Raw genomic sequence first — 17,433 nt, forward strand, 5'->3', positions numbered from 1 at the left:
GACGTAAATGATCAGCGAAATTCAAGCCAGATTCCGAATTGGGTGAATCTCGCAAAATATTCCCACCCCAAAATGAAATGGGAAAAAGAAAATGAAGCTTGGTTTTGGGACCATTAAGATTTTGGTTTTGTATTTTGACTTTATTTTCATGACAATTATGCAAATTACAGTTAAAAAAACTGCAGTTTTAATCATTATTTACAGCACATCTGAACGTCAGTAAAATGTAAATAATATATCACTTTTATTTGTATTACGGTATTACAGTAATGCGTCGTTTTAGAGATTGTGTAATTGTTATGAAAAAAAAATTGACGATGCAAAACATTTTAATGGTCATAAAAACTCTATTTTCTTTAATAATTTCCTAAATTAATTCCAATGATAATTATAAAGATTATTTAACAAGAGCTATATATTTAGTTTTTTTTTTCCCCCACTTATTTTTTCATTTGATTTTGAGGTAAAATATGACGCAAGCAATTCGACCAGTTTCAATGGATTCCCCATCAGTACATCTCTTTTCAGTGGTGCAAAAAGCTTATATTTAAGACGTTTAAGTGTCTAATTTAATGCAGCAGTGAATAAAAGAGATTTCTGGATGGGAATGGTGTTTTTAATCATTTGATCCTCCCAAATGCTAATTTCCAGCTTTAGGATCATCAAAGATCCTTATGTTAATATCTTAAATAACTTAAATTCAAAAATAGCCAACCTGCCCCTCATATAGTACATGCATCTCCTGATAAAACCCCTCAGTGTCAACGTCATATATGCAATGCATCACCTTTTGATTGAGACTAAAAAGATGAAATCCTCTCCAATCCTCCGAAGTACGAATGTAACCCACAAGTTACCGTCCATATGTATTGTACAACTGTTTGTTTTATTGCTGTTTTAGTGCCAAAGGCTTCATATACCCTCCTGAGTCCTGACTTCACTCTTTTCTGGATGGCAAGCTGTACAAATGGCAGAATACGAACAGCGTTTGAATTGAACCGATTTAATACAAATGGCAAATTGAAATCAGAGCTTAAGCGATATTTATGATTTGTCCGTTAGTGTAAATTGTTTAAATCGATCGTTTTATTTTTGTTTGGCAAGCCCTTAACGAATTGTGGACCATGTTGGTCGACAAAGTGCATCTAGTTGATCAAACATTAAAGGGCTCTTATCAGATTTCTAACATAAATGTATATTGAGAGTAAATTGACTTTTTTTATATCCAAACATTTACTTAAAAATCTGTGCGTCATCTACAGCGGTCAACTTTTACACGGGTAAATGCCAAACCAGCTTGACCAAATCTTTCTGCATCTCATCATCAAATAATTCCACAAATACTAATATTTTGTACATTTAATACTGAAGTCTTCATTGAAACAGTGGTTCATCTGCCCGTGAGTCTTTTTTCATAATGTGAATTATCTCAGTATGCATATTGTCTTCAGCTTCACTTTTGTTTTTTTTTAAAGTTTTTAAAGCTACATATTGTTTTACTTTTATCCATCACCAATATGCTCTTATAAAGAGTATTCTGTCATGATGATTTAAATATTGCATTCTTGTGTATGTATCAGCCATTTGACGCAAACATTTGAATGGCTAGTGTTCCAAACACACACTGCTGGTTTATTCCTCACAGACTGGTGAAAAAGCAACAAATGCATAATTTTACTGTTTTTTTTTTTTTTTTTGCTCATTTTCTTCCAGCATTGGGTGCGCGTGTCTAAAGCTGGGAGGGTTTTTCTTTGGGGTCATTGCCATGGTGAAGGCTGGTGTTCACTGGTGATTCTCCCATTTGAGCCAATAAATGGTGCTAATGTTTTGTACCTTTTAAAAATAAAACCGAACTGAACATGGTGCAGAACTGGGGGCGAGTCTTAAAATACCTGTACTTTTCTTTTGTTTTTTGACATGTTGGTGCTTTCGGGTCTTGTGAAACAAGTTTTTACAGCCTGTTTTTGAGGGAAGTTGTTCATGAAATTTTATTTACTGCTGTCAGAGGAAATCAGTCTCAAATAGCAAACTAACACCATCTTTTGTTTCAAAGAACACTGGCTTTTAGAGTAAAGTCCTGTTGTACATCACTTCTACAGCTTCGCTCGATCATCCCATGATCATCCCATTGCAGCTTGATCTGGCACTAGTCTGTGTTGTTGCTTCATGTTTTGACACAAGCGATAAAGGCAACTTGGAAGACAGGGTTTTTCACTCTAGTATTGTTTAAATCACTCTCCCAGGGCTTCATTGTGCATGAGAGAGGTGTGTTAGCTCTTGAGGTAGAATCGCTATACTCCGCAGTATTGGGATAGATCGATGCGCGGGCCATGTTATCAGGTTTGCATTGAGACATCAGCGCTACTTCACTTGACAGGCTGGTTGTAAGAAGCTTAGAGACCTGCTTTACTGTGTTAGAAGCTGTGGATTGTGTCCAGACTGAAGTTGCCAAGACTGGAGGCCGGTCTTCTTATCATTTCCGTTTGCTGGCTTTTTTGGCATGTGACAATGGTGCTCCGTGAACTGAACTACAAATCTGGAGATGTGGAAATGATGTTAGAGGATGATCCTTGGGTGAATCTCAGGATATTATCTGTAACATAGTATTTTATATCATAGTATCATATATTTCACCCCAAAATGCAAAAAAAAGGAAAAAAAAAAAAAGAAACAAGAAATTATATTTTGCTATTGTATATGATCTTTTTTAAATCACTGTAAAGCATGTTTTTCTCCTGTTGTCATTACCGTAATGGAAACATTTCTCTCTCATTACAGTAATGTGAAAAATTTAAGTCAATCTGACGTTTTTCTTTTAAATGAGCATTTTTTTATCAGGCTCCTACGTTTAGGTTCAGTAATTTCACATTAATGACAATGACAAAGGTTATTATTCAATTATTGAAATGCCTTATTTAAAAAAAAAAAACAGATAAGAGTAGAATTAAAAACATATATTTTTTTGCATTTGAAGTCTTCAAAACAAGTCTAAATATATATATGTGTGTGTATATATGTATGTATATATATATATATATATATATATATACATGTATGTCAATTTCATAGATATATAATTTCCATTGATCTAATCATTTTTTCACATTACGGTAATGAGAGAAATTTTTGCATTACGGTAATGACAATAGGAGGATAATGTGCTTTTAATTTGGCGACTGGTTTGGCTTAATTGTCATAATAATGGTTCTCCAAGAATCAGATTCATTGTCTGTAATATGTACAATATAATTTAGTATTTTTTCCCCTTTTGATTTTGGAGTGAAATTTGACATTTCTTTTTCACAATTCACCTTTTTTCGGATTTTAACAACAGAAAACATTTCAATCAAAAGTACTACATGCGAGATTTCAGCTGCGCTGGAAAGCACTTTTTATTTATTGTCTTTTTGAAAAGCTTACAGCGGCCCTTAAAGTGCACCATTTGGATTTATTTCTCATTCTGTATATCATTTCTCTCCAGTCACTCTCTCGAGTCAGGATTGTCTTTCCTCGGGAATCATCTGCCGTGATTGTATTCTCACAAGAGCAGTGTGTTTAAAGAGCACTCTGTGCTAATGTCTGGAAGTCTGTAAAATCAGACTATGAGGCCGACACACAGAGAAACCACAATCCGCCCTAATAGGTTTTCAGCGGGCGGCTTTTCTAGGGTTTGATTGATTGGTTACAATGATTGGTCAGTTTTGGGTTTCATTGTCAGTTTTGGGCTGCCAATTAAAAGCATTGCAACATCTTAGGGTTCAGTTGGGCAACCAGTTTCACTGTGTGTGTGTTTGTGCATTTGGATTGTTGTTGATTTGAAGAAACCAATCTTCACAGTGGCACCTTCAACCGAGACATTTATATTTATCACACTCCTCTATCTGAACTATTTCCCCCACTAAATGTTATTTATTTATACTGTAAAGATTTTTGTCCTACAATGTTCTGAAATGCGAGTCGAGATTTGCCGCAAATCAAGATTTGTTGAGTTCGATATCTTCATCTGTACATGCTTTGATAGATATATAAAGGACTCGAACATGATGAAATAGTATCACTTAAGCATTATAACCCTTCTCTGTCATTCAGCATATAGTCTTATCCATGTATGCGCTTTGTGTATAAAACAAAAAAGCATTCGGATTGGGTCGTGTGGAACGACCGTTATGTTTCCAAGGAAAAAAAATGTGCAATATGTCTCTCAGATGGTTCTTGGTTTCAGCTCTGGAAGCTTCATTCAATTTATATCTGTTCGTTAGGTGCTCAGGTCACAGATAGAGTCCATACAGTTCTCATCCCTCTGATTCTACGGGTGCCTGCTTGGCTCAATTCACACTAATGTTCCATACATCGCACATTGTTTTCCTCACAGTTTTCTTTTTCTTTTTGTAACAGCTATTTCTTTTAGTGGTGAAATATTGACATTTAATGGTGTCTTTTTCCTTGTCTTTTTTTTTTTTCTGGCATAATGATTTATTTATTGCACATGGTTTCCATTAGTCACACAAAGGAGTTTTGTTTAAACTGGGCTGGAGTTTCTTACAATTTTATGGAAGCTTTTGTTGAAATTTTGAAAGTGTGTTTTCATGAATAAATGCCTTAAAAAGAAGTGTGTCTTTTGCTGTCTTCTGCTTCCAACATCAAAGATCGGACTGTTTTAAATTAGTATTTGATCACATGCAAAGTCCCCTTTAAGGAGCTTAACATTCCCAGGCATGTATCATGCAAGTACAAATCCTTTCTACTGTGTATAAATGGCAAAAGACAGACATCTATGAACATGTTTGCCAATTGTACATTTAAAGAACAGTTTTTACAGCTGAGTGTTATGGTTTCTCTCATACATTTGAGTGAACCGTCTCCTTGTCTATCCTCATATCTCTTTAATGCTTATGAATATCATGGTTGTTATGAGAATTTAATTGAGAATACCTTTTAAATTTCAGTTAAATTCATGAATTTGAATTGAGGTAGTGAACAGTATACAGAATTGCAATTTGTATTTTAATTCTACCTCTTGCAGCTGTGAATGTGGATTTATTGTTAAAGGGATAGTTCGGAAAAAATGCCGGAAACCAAACGGTTAATGGGCCCCATTGACTTCCATTGTATTTTTGGGGGAGTCAATGGGGTCCAAACTACTGTCTTGTTTCGAACATTCTTCAAAATATCTTTTTTTGTGTCCAGCAGAGGAAAGAAATTCATACAGGTTTGGAACAACTTGAGGGTGAGTAAGTGATGACAGAATTTGTATTTTTGGTTGAACTATCCCTTTAAGTGTGTATTTTAAATTTGAGTGTGTGATTTATTAGAAAAAAAAGAAAGAAAAACCCAATTCATTCAGACATGACATATTTCCAGAAACATTACATTAATTATTAAAGTTTGAAATGCCAGAAATTGCCAGTGTGTAGAATAAATTAGCTGTCATTTTATGGAATTAAATATCAGGCTATTTATCCTGAAGTCTTGTGATAAAAAATGTACTTGACAAAACTAATGAAATTCTGCTGCAATGTCAAAAGCGTCAGTATATGACGCCTTTGGATGAATTGTTTTTAATCCAGTAAATTCCTTCATATTTTGAATGCTGGTTCCAGGTCAACATCCTGTGGTTTTGGCTTCGGTTCTAAGGCATAAAGCTGCTGATTAAAAGAAGGAAAGCAACAAAGGATATAAACAACATTTAGAAATCCCAAAGGTGTGCCAAAAATAAAATCTTTTCCTCTCTTTGTCTGAAAATTTCCAAGTGAACACTCGTTGAAATGAGGCCCGTTCGCCGTGTTAAAGAAACCGTATCGAGACCAACCGCACTGCCTTTAGATGCACGGCACGAACAGAAAGGAGCACCAAGGATTTGGAGGTAATGAGCCTGGAAAGACCTCATTCCTTCTCATTTCACTTCTGACCGTTTGAAAAGCCGCGATCTAATGAAGTTTCAGGAATGGAGGGTGCTGCTCATTTCTCTTGCTTTATTTGAATTCAAGGCAAAGTGACCCACTTTCATCTATACAAAATTAACTTTCAATGTTGCTATACTTTAATACCTGAATATCAAAATCTGTCATTAGATAACTGTGATTTGATCTGTCATTCTTGCAAAAATGTGACATAATACGCAATACTCAGTAAGAGTCAACAAGATAGATGTTCCTGGTCTTATTGTTAGTCAGTCCAAATTATTCCAAAGTAAAAAAAAAATACTGTAAAATGCTCAAATTTCATTATTTTATACTAGCTTTCTCTAGGCATGCTCCTTTGATGTCAGTAATCTCTTTTATTTTCACTTGGAAATGCATCAGGATACAGAAGTAAAATGGGTTGTGAAGGTTGTCATGTTAACTTTAAATAGTTAGTCATCACAGTGCCAGAGCTTGGCTTTTTGGTTTGAGGGAGCAAGCTCAAGAAATGGGATAAAGCTTGTTAAATATCTTCAAAGAGGAAATCGATAGAAAATTGCTGAATTCTTTTGTAAAACTTTCAGTTCATATTAATGCATTTCATGAAACTATTTTTACAACATTTATAAAATAAGTTTCATTTATAAAAAAAACTCTTCATTAATTAATGTTTGTTCTAGGGTTGTGCCGATAGACGATAGTATCGTGTATCGACGATAGTCTGAGATATCGCCGATGGCAGATGCCTTTGACGATATCAATACGATAATTGGCTCGTTTTACCATAATGTATTAAATTATTATTATTATGCCTATTATTATTATTATTATTATTATAAAGCTAGTATTGCTATTAAATTAATAGGAACTACAATTAATTTGCCTTGCCTGAATTTACAATCATCCTCATAACAATTGCAATCCTCATAACAATTGCAACAATACCGACACGCACTAGGACTCCTCTAAGAGAATGTTTTTAAAACAGACTAAAAAAACATCCCACATCAAAGTTGAATTGCAAGTTGATCCATTCACAAATTATCAAGTGTGCTCGTTTTAACAGACGCAAAATTCAATTTCCTACAGATCCAAGATGAAAACGGCACCGTTGTTCGTCAGTAGGCTATTTGTTTCCGTAACACATTAACAAAACGTTTAATGACACTAAAACAATACAATTACTAAATAGTATTAATAATAATATCACTAAAATAGTATTAGTTACCGTTATCATCGTCGTCTCTGAGGGAACGCGGCGTTAATGCAGATGGCGAAAGCAGTCCGTTTTTACTTTCACTTTCAGAGATTGAGCGCGTTTACATGCGACGACGTTCTTAAACCCGATTATGTTGAATTAACTTGACAATGCATGTGGTCATGTAAACGCATTAACCCGTTTTCCTTTATCAGAGTCAAGTCATAAGTATAAGTATAAACCGATCGACTCAGCTAGACGTTCGGCCCTTGCTCTGGTTTCTCCCGGCATTTAAAACACATTAACCCGCGTACTTCGTGCTTACTGAAGTGCGCATGTGAAGTGCATCCAGACAGAGAGCGCAATGGTAGGGGGACACATATCGCAAACTCCGACGACTCTTTCTGACCCAAGAAATAAACGTGTTTTCATCTCGTGCAGAAATAGGCCCTAGTCAAAATGCTGCATATAACGGCATCAGGATAGGCTAATGTGTCCGTAAATTTCCCGTTGACAAACAAAAGTATTAGGATCTTTTTTTTACCTCACTATACCAGGAAATAACCTGATCCTATTAATAAACACTCCACCTTTGCTAGCAAAATAGAAAAAAAGATTCTCGTTTATAAAACGAAGTAGGCTAATAAAACAAGCAAATTAATGAGTATGCTAAATAGTTAATAATCAAATGAGTTAGCCCCGCCCCCTCACGATAATATCGTGTATCGCCGATCTCACAGGCTGACGATAGGACGATATGAAAATGGAGCATATCGCCCAACACTAGTTTGTTCATAATATATGAACTAATGTTAATTTATACTTGAAAACGTACATTTGAAATATGTACACCTTTAAAACAATTGAAGTTGTAAATAAAGCATTGATTAGTGTTTTAGAAGACAATTATATTTCAGTCTTTCCACTTTAAATCTTCTAATATGTGTTCCTTGCTGTTTCTATGTAATTATCAGCCAGTCAGTCAGTCACCTGTTAAAGTCAGAGTGATTATGTATTCATGATGATATATCGGTCTGCCAAAGCATTGTTTGCTGGAGTTCAGAGAAATTGGAAGTACTTACAACTTTTTGAACTGAATATTCAATAACAAATTAGGACGAGAATGAGTCTGATTTAGTTAAAAAATTCTTGGCATGGACTTTTGTGTGCTCAAATAAAACTTGGCTTTTGTAGCAATAAACGGCTGCGTGAATCGCTTTGGGTTCCCCTTGTTGAGAAATTGAGTTCCTCATAATTAAAAAAAAAAAGTTGAACTGTAATAAGGCCCATGAGAAATAGCCTAAGTGAAACGAAATGCTTGGTTAAAATTGTACCCTTTTTAAATTCGGTTGGATTGTCAATTAGCTTATTTTTGAGTCTCTTCTGGGGAAACATTGCTTTTGCATTTTTATCGTGTGTAAGTACAGAAAGTGACAATCATTTTAGAATGACTAGTTATTGGTCAGTAGTACAGCATTTCTTTTGTGTTTAAAATTCACAAGCTTTTTGTTATACGTACACATTGTTTAATTCAAACAAATTCTTCTGCTTTGCTAAAGTTACTTGTTTTTTTTAATAAGCCATTATAAGCCTGGCTGTGATGCTAAACAGTTGATTGCATGAGAAATTGTGCAGTTTATTCGATATATTATGCATAAACGAGATGTATTTACTAAAAGCAATGGACTGTTGCATCTCTTGCTCATATGTGTTTTTCCCTTCAGTGGGTTTATTTAGGCTTCTGCTTCAACTGGTTGCCATGAGCAACTTGTTCAGTCAGATGTTCTCTTCCCTGCTAGTTTCTATCCAGTAAAATATGCATTCTGCTTGGGCATCAGGACTAAGATTGCACCTGTGTCATCAGAAATGATGCTTGCAATATTGCAGATATTGTAAATGTGTGTCCAGACTCCAGTATAATTTCTGTTGGTCTTATAGATTTAGGAAAGAAAAATAGCATTAACTTTGTGTTTAATTATAGAATTCCTGAGGACATTTTAATTTCCCACAATCCTGAGATCCACAAGTCAGAGAAAGTGCTTTTACAGTTGAGGTGTGAACCAATGCATTGCACTACTAAACATTGCATTATGGGAGGTGTAATCTTTGGAATGCAAGCGCTAAGAACAAAAGAGATTTAATATTTTGTGTATTTATTTCATTACAATTTAAATCAATTGCATGTGCATCGCAATTAACCTTTTGCTGTAACATTTTATCTGTAAATAAACCATACCGTTTTGATATTTATTAAATAAGCGGTTTGTATATTATATTATATTATATTATACACTCACCTAAAGGATTATTAGGAACACCTGTTCATTGTCTCATAAATGCAATTATCTAATCAACCAATCATATGGCAGTTGCTTCACTGCATTTAGGGGTGTGGTCCTGGTCAAGACAATCTCCTGAACTCCAAACTGAATGTCAGAATGGGAAAGAAAGGTGATTTAAGCAATTTTGAGCATGGCATGGTTGTTGGTGCCAGACGGGTGCCAGTCTGATAATTTTTTTTGCTCAGTTACTGGGATTTTCACGCACAACCATTTTTAGGGTTTACAAAGAATGGTGTGAAAAGGGAAAAACATCCAGTATGTGGCAGTCCTGTGGGCGAAAATGCCTTGTTGATGCTAGAGGTCAGAAGAGAATGGGCCGACTGATTCAAGCTGATAGAAGAGCAACCTTGACTGAAATAACCACTCGTTACAACCGAGGTATGCAGCAAAGCATTTGTGAAGCCACAATACACACAACCTTGAGGCGGATGGTTACAACAGCAGAAGATCCCACCGGGTACCACTCATCTCCACTACAAATAAGAAAAAGAGGCGACAATTTGCAAGAGCTCACCAAAATTGGACAGTTGAAGACTGGAAAAATGTTGCCTGGTCTGATGAGTCTCGATTTCTGTTGAGACATTCAGATGGTAGAGTCAGAATTTGGCGTAAACAGAATGAGAAATGGATCCATCATGCCTTGTTACCACTGTGCAGGCTGGTGTTGGTGGTGTAATGGTGTGGGGGACGTTTTCTTGGCACACTTTAGGCTCCTTAGTGTGCCAATTGGGCATCGTTTAAATGCCACGGCCTACCTGAGCATTGTTTCTGACCATGTCCATCCCTTCATGGCCACCATGTACCCATCCTCTGATGGCTACTTCCAGCAGGATAATGCACCATGTCACAAAGCTCAAATCATTTCAAATTGGTTTCTTGAACATGACAATGAGTTCGCTGAACTAAAATGGCCCTCATAGTCTCCAGATCTCAACCCAATAGAGCATCTATTTTTTATTGCCATTTCAGATTATGTGTCATCTTTCACAATGCATACTTAAATGCTGTGCTATTTTTTCCCAAAATGCATTTTCAGACAGTGAAAGGGAAAAAACTTGGAAGTCATTGTTGTGCTTTTAAAAAGCTCCCTAGCACACATGGCACGGGATAGATAAGCCCCATCGGGAAACTTTTTTAGGACTGCCTCGGACAAGCATGGAACAGTCCCTTCACCGCGGATGGATTTCCGATACGATCTCCACCTCAGCGGACATCACAGCGGCCTGCCATTAGTCACCCTGAAATGTTGGTCCTTGAGGTGACTTTCTGGAAAATGCATGTCTTTATTTACCATTTAAATCCTTGAAAAAGGACCCAAGGCTTCGTTTAAAAGTCTCTGATTATGTTTAAAGTTTGAGCTCTTTAATGTATTGGCATGGTAAAGAATCAATGATATTTATTGACTCAACTGAACATCGACTGCAATCAACAAATAGCTCTAACAGAGTGGCTTGAATCTTTTGTTCTTGCGAAATGCGAATCAATCCTTTTGGGACCCAGAACTCATTCTGTTATATACTGAAGTATACCAATCCTTTCACTTTCAAGTTTTTAATCTTTCCCAGGCCAGTCTTTTAAGAGGGACCTCGGTTAGAGAAGACATCAGCGCTAAGACTCTGTTCCTGTGTTTGCTGCCATTGATTTCTCAACTCTTTATTGATCTCTCCGTTTGTGACCCCATCTGTTGACCCACCTTTTTTTTTAAGCAATTTGCCGCAGCTGTTCCTCTGCTAAAACACCTTCTTCAATTCTGTCGGAGATGATGAAGACCCCTGTTTTCGGGCTATTTCTCCATCAACCCAAACATTTATTTCATGTCATTCTGACGTCAGGAACTCTTGCAAAACACCATATATGTCCATTTATCTTTCTTTGGGATATTTTCCATGCTTTACTATTTTCCACAGCATCAAAGAATATAGTTTTTTTTTTTTTTTTTTGCAACCCTGTGGCAATTCTAAGATTCTGATCAAATTATCGCTCTAAAAAGCAACTGCCCTATTTTCTCTGGAGTAAATCACGGCTAGAGTCAGCAACAAAGACAAATAGCATTTCTAATGCAACATCACAATCTGGTTTAATGATTTCATGATGAAACTGACTCTGTGCTGACAGTATTTATCCATCATGCATCCATTCATATATTTGCAGCTGGATGTGGAATTTCACACATTTGTTGCTTTAAATCTATGACCTTTTTAGATTATATCATTCAGCTTGTTTTGTTGCTTCTGTATGCATCCGAAATGACAGTCAATAGAGTGCTGATTCAAAATAAGGGCTTTCTCCTCTCTATGAAAGACGCCTTGACAAGAAATATGTCTCTTTTATAGGTTCCTTTATGTGTGAATCCTAAAGCTGTGACGGTGGAAGAATTCATTCAATACACCACCTTTGCTGCATGTCAGCTGCATTTGATGAGCAAATGTGGTGCAGCAAAGATCTTGCCACCACATTCTATGAACATGATAATATTTATACTAATATTCTTTTTTTTCCACACTATTCCTGCTTTTGTAATCTGGCCAACCTGAAAAAAAGGTATTTCTATGTATATCTCATTTATATATATATATATATATATATATATATATATATATATATATATATATATATTTCAGGTACTTATTAATTGAAAGATTTGTAATGAATTTGAGCCAATTACTGAAAAGAAAAAGGAAAAAAAAAGGAAAATTCAGCAAAGAGCAATGCTATTAAATGATTTGGACAATTAAACTTTACACTAGTGGCTAGTGATAGAATTTAACAAAATTGGCTCAGAGATTAACAATAAATTAACATTTTTACTTTTTAAATGCTAATTTTTCTCAAATGCTAAATGGTTTAAAAGGTAAATGTAATGATCGATAATATTTATACATGCAATATTCACTGCGGTGTTGCATATCTATTTATTCCATTGTTGCACAATGCTTATAGGCAACAAATAAAAAATTGTGATGCATGAAACATCAATAAAAATGTCTGAAGGCAGCAAAACAAAATATATTTGTTACCCTAACGCAACATGTTGCAATAGAGGGTTAACTCACTTTACTTTTTCAACAATCCCCCCTCAAACCCTGCCCGTCCTTGTGGGATTTTCCGTTTGATTCTCTGTCTGATCCTGCATCTCTGCTCTCACAACATGTTGAGAAACCAGGGCGTAAACAGAAAGAACGGCATAGCAGCAGACATCCTCCATTCTCCACGAGGGAACAGCAGAGCGCTTGTCATTTACAGCACAAACGCCATCTTCTGATTGATGGCGGAGATGTTGGAGAGACGCCGGCGCTTCATCCAGTTCACCGACGTTGGGCCGCTCCTGCAGAGAGAGTGAATTATTATGACAGGTTGAAAGCGCCCGCTCAGGCATGAATGCATTATGCTGACTCTGCAATTGCCCTTCTCTTGTCTCTGTCTCTCTTTGTCCGTTGTCTTCTCTCTCTCATTCTGAGCTTCACACAGGTAGCTCTTATCTGTGATGAACACGAAACTCTAATAATAATGCAGGATGTTGGACCTCTATGATTAGAAACGGTCTGCACGGAAATCTTTGCGCCTGCCCTTCTCTGTTCATTTTAGTTTTGTAAGACTATTTTCCACTTTCTCTCTAGTCTCGACAATACGTGTGGTGTACATTGCAACTTAGACAGGAGGAGACCATCTGACTGACCACTCATCCTTTAGCATCATATAGGTGATGCTATGACAAAACGTCGAAATACTACGCACTTTATCGTTAATATAACACGTGAAACCAAGGAGTCATTAATCCTTTAGCGTTAATATGAGACTACCCTACCCTACCCCACACCTAAACCTACCCATTACAGCGCGTGTTATATTACCGATAACGGGTGCCATGTGCGTAGCATTTCACCGTTTTGTCATATAGCGTCATATATGAAGCTAAAGGATGAGAATGCGTTGGACTGACAGGTAATCGACTAAGTAAAATGTTCTTTATTTTTTTATTTTTTATGAGCGTGTTTACATGTTTACATTTTTTAGGGGTGTGTTTCCCGTACAACTTTGTAACTCACCATCATAGTACAATGCATAGTACCAAGGGCGTAGCTATCATTTCAAAAGTGAGGGGGACAGAATGTCAAGCATTATACCTTTTTTTTTTTTACAATTGCATACTGCATTTATATTGAATGGTAACACTTTACAATAAGGTTTCATTAGTTAACAATCTATCTATCTATCGGTCGGTCGGTCGGTCTGGTTTTATTTAACCAAAACTGTCATTCATATTGAAAACATTCAAACTTCATGGTTTTAAAACTTCTTCAAACTTTCTGGTTAGGCTTTTTAAAGAAAACTTAACGTTTGTCTACAAACGTTTTTAATCTAATTGTAAAGTGTTACCTTATTATATGGTAAACATCATGTACACATGTTACAAGTCAAGTGCAACGCTGCATGATTCAAGCAAATAAGTTAGATAATGGCAGACAATTAGGCAAAGTTATTCATCAATGACAATGAGCAACCAAATTCGGATACCACATTACAAATTACAGTTCTTGACTTTTTTGCGAAAAAAGTGTTTTTTGCCGTTTTTAATTCATTTCGACCTTGAATTCATTTCGACCATTTCGACACATCCCCCGCGTCCCCCGTGTAATCTACGCCCTATGATAGTACATCGAAACTGGTCGCACCTCTGTTGTTTGAACCATGATAGTTCAACAAAAGCCAAAGGACTGTTGTTAATGATGTCACACATGCAGGTAGTGGAGCAATAACTTTTGCTAATTAATCAATTTGAGATTGCAATAAATGTCAGGAGCTTTCTCCACATAATGTCAATGATATGCTACTATAATGCACTACTTCAAACTGGTGTTTGATTCATCGCGGTTTTCCTCATACGCCATATTCCGGGGTTCCCTTATCCATTCATACACATGCGCACACATGTGTTACAAACATGTAACAGTTGAGTGCATGAAATGTCCAACATTCCACACTTTGCCCCAAAACTCTTTTTCTTTTAGGAATTTTCAGTATGAACACACTATACTTGCATTATTTATAATACAAATCTTTACTGTCAATTTTCATTAATTAAATGCGTCCTTGCTGAATATCTGTTAGGAAAAGAAAGTCCATGATATACATCCTTTAAAGACAGACCGTGGCACTCGTGAGAGAAACTCAGAGAGATCATTCAGAAATGTCTCTTTGCTAGAATAATTAGGTTGCTCCAGGGTCTCCGAGCGATCACAGACTCGTCCCACCTCGCACACGTCATACTCTACAGCCTGGAACATGGAACTGTAATTATTATATCAGATGTTTCAAGAAGATTATAAATCAGGGTGACTGCTTAACGAAGCTTATTAGGCAAACGCTTGCTGAGTTAGCATACTGACATCTTGCTGCAATATGGATGCTACTTAGTATTCAATATAAACAAATTATTCAAAATTATAGTGGGGCAATTTGCTGTTTGGTAAATTTCAAAGTTATAATTGTCTAACCGCTTACTTCTCTAGATTATCTTTACTTTCAAAAAGAAGAATCTGAGGTTTGCATGCAAATTGATGCATTGCATTTGTGTACTGTCACCCCTGTATAGCTTTGACTGAGTGCTGCACATTTTGTCTTCCAGACATACTAAGCGGTAGCCTGGTTAAAACCAGACCATTCTCAATTGTAACTGAGTTATGGTCTGGCAAAGATTTATAGACAAATCCTTTCCAAACGGGCGTCACCAATGGACGGACGTAGCTCAAATGCAATTGGATAGACCTAAAATCAATCAGAGCGATGATGGAGATGACGTATGCAGAGTGACTTTCATCTGTTATAGAGCAGACACTGATTAGCTACTTGCTCAACGTTTATTTAAAATTTACAAGTTTTTACAAAAATTTACAAAATTTACTAAGACAACTAGAACTGGTGCGGTGAGGCCAAGGGGGTAATCCATCAACCGGAAGTTGAAGCCTCGCGGGAGCCGCCATTGTAGCAGACCATCACCTGCTGTTAGCATTCCATTAACTCCCATTCATTTTGGCCTCACTTTGACAGCGAATAACTTTACGTCTGAGGTGTCCAAAGACTTCATTTGTCCATTATTTATTTCTAAAGAAACACAACAATGTATAAAATGCTCCATTACTTTATACGTAAAAATAAGCTAACGATTGCTTCATAACCACGCAACTTTCTGTCGCACAATAGAGACATTGCCGTATAGATATGAGGAGAAGCTCGCGGGCAATCTTTTACTGTCTATGAGGCAATCGGGGGGACATGGGAGAAGCCTTTAAATAGAGAGTCTATAAAAGCAACGGGACAAAATAGTTCAACAACATTTTAAGGTATTAGGTGATTCAGATTTGTCTTGTCACAGCTACTAGAATATTTACAACTGTCAGGCTGTCATCAAGCTTGAGCCAGGCTTCTATTATTTCCTATAATCATGTAAATGTCATACCTGATAAAGCTATAAACTGCAAACACTAATTTGGCCACAATTGTTATTATTATGAAAAAAAAAACACTTTAAAGTATCACACATACATACATTTGATATTACCACTGACATAAACTGACAGTTATTTGCACGTTATGATGGTTTGATCCAGTTGTAGACTTAAAGAGACTCAGCACAATCAATTTTCGGCGGACAATCACTTTTTGACACGACACCGGTCTTGCGCACCGAATGCGTATTTTGGCCGCGTACACCACGCATCGCTTTGGACGCGTCGAGTATAAACAAGGCTTTACTCCGTGTCAGCGCACGCTCTGATCGGTAAAGGGGCCCCAGATAGCACAAATCTATTTGATGTGATGTTTACATCTGGAAGACGTATTTTTAAGAGTGTTTGCACATCTGCAATACTTCTATAGGACGTTCCTGTCAGATGTCAAATAGACGTTTAGTCAGCGCACGTCATACAACTGACGCTTTTGACCATACGTCAACATCCGCCGTTTTAGGGTACCCTTAAACGTCGGTTAGATGACGTTATCGAATCCTAACCCTACCCCAGACCTAAACTGACGTTGAAGGTAAAGCATCAGTTGGGTGACGCCCCAGGATCGTCATCTAACTGACGTTAAAGGGTACCCTAAAACACCGGATGTTGACGTATGGTCAAAAGCGTCAGTTGTATGACGTCTTGGGATGAGAATGTGTTGGTTTAGTAGATGTCAGTTTAATCCATTCTAAATCATTACCTCTTAAAGACATCTTCTAAACGTCTATTTAACATCTGAAAGGAAACGGACGTATTGCAGATGTGCAAACACTCTTAAAAATACGTCTTCCAGATGTAAACATCACACCAAATAGACTTGTGCTATCTGCAGAGGTTTCAGACCTCCGTTTATCAAGGAGATCTCCAAGATTTCTCTTCTTGTAAGGGGGAGTGCACAGACCTCTCCCGAATCATCTCTAGCAGTGGCAGCCTCCGAAGCACCACTAACTCCGCCTTTGTTTTTCCTCGTAAGCTGCTATTATTATTTAAACATTCTAAATAACATGGTTTTGCCGGTTATAGTGTTGTAATGACGGTGTTCAACTATATCACACGCCTAGTAGTTCCATGGCGGCATCCATCTTTGTAAATGTACAAAATCTGCTTCACCATCACTGCGCTGTCATCATCGTGTAAAGCCCGCCCCAACATTTCTGATCGGTGCCACGATTTCGACAGATTAGAAATGAGCTTGAATGAGCTCTTTGCCAGACTAACTTGCAGAGCAAATCTAAATTTGCCGGAAGTTGTCTGGGTTTTCTCAGGCTAACTAAGCGGCGTATATGCACATTTCATTATGTTTACTGCACACGTTTCCATTTCTAAACTCGGGTGGTATATTATAAAATGCTGAGTACAGCATCACCGCCAGATGGAGGAGGCACAGTGCTCTTTACACTGACAGAACAGCAAATTTATCTTCCAAAAGTTTCAACCGTTTAAAAGGTTTTAGAATCAAGAGAGTCTGGCCTCCATCAAGCCTTGCA

The sequence above is a fragment of the Pimephales promelas genome, chromosome 9, assembly GCF_988280905.1.
Source record: "Pimephales promelas chromosome 9, fPimPro1.hap1.1, whole genome shotgun sequence".
Taxonomy (NCBI): Eukaryota; Metazoa; Chordata; class Actinopteri; order Cypriniformes; family Leuciscidae; genus Pimephales; species Pimephales promelas.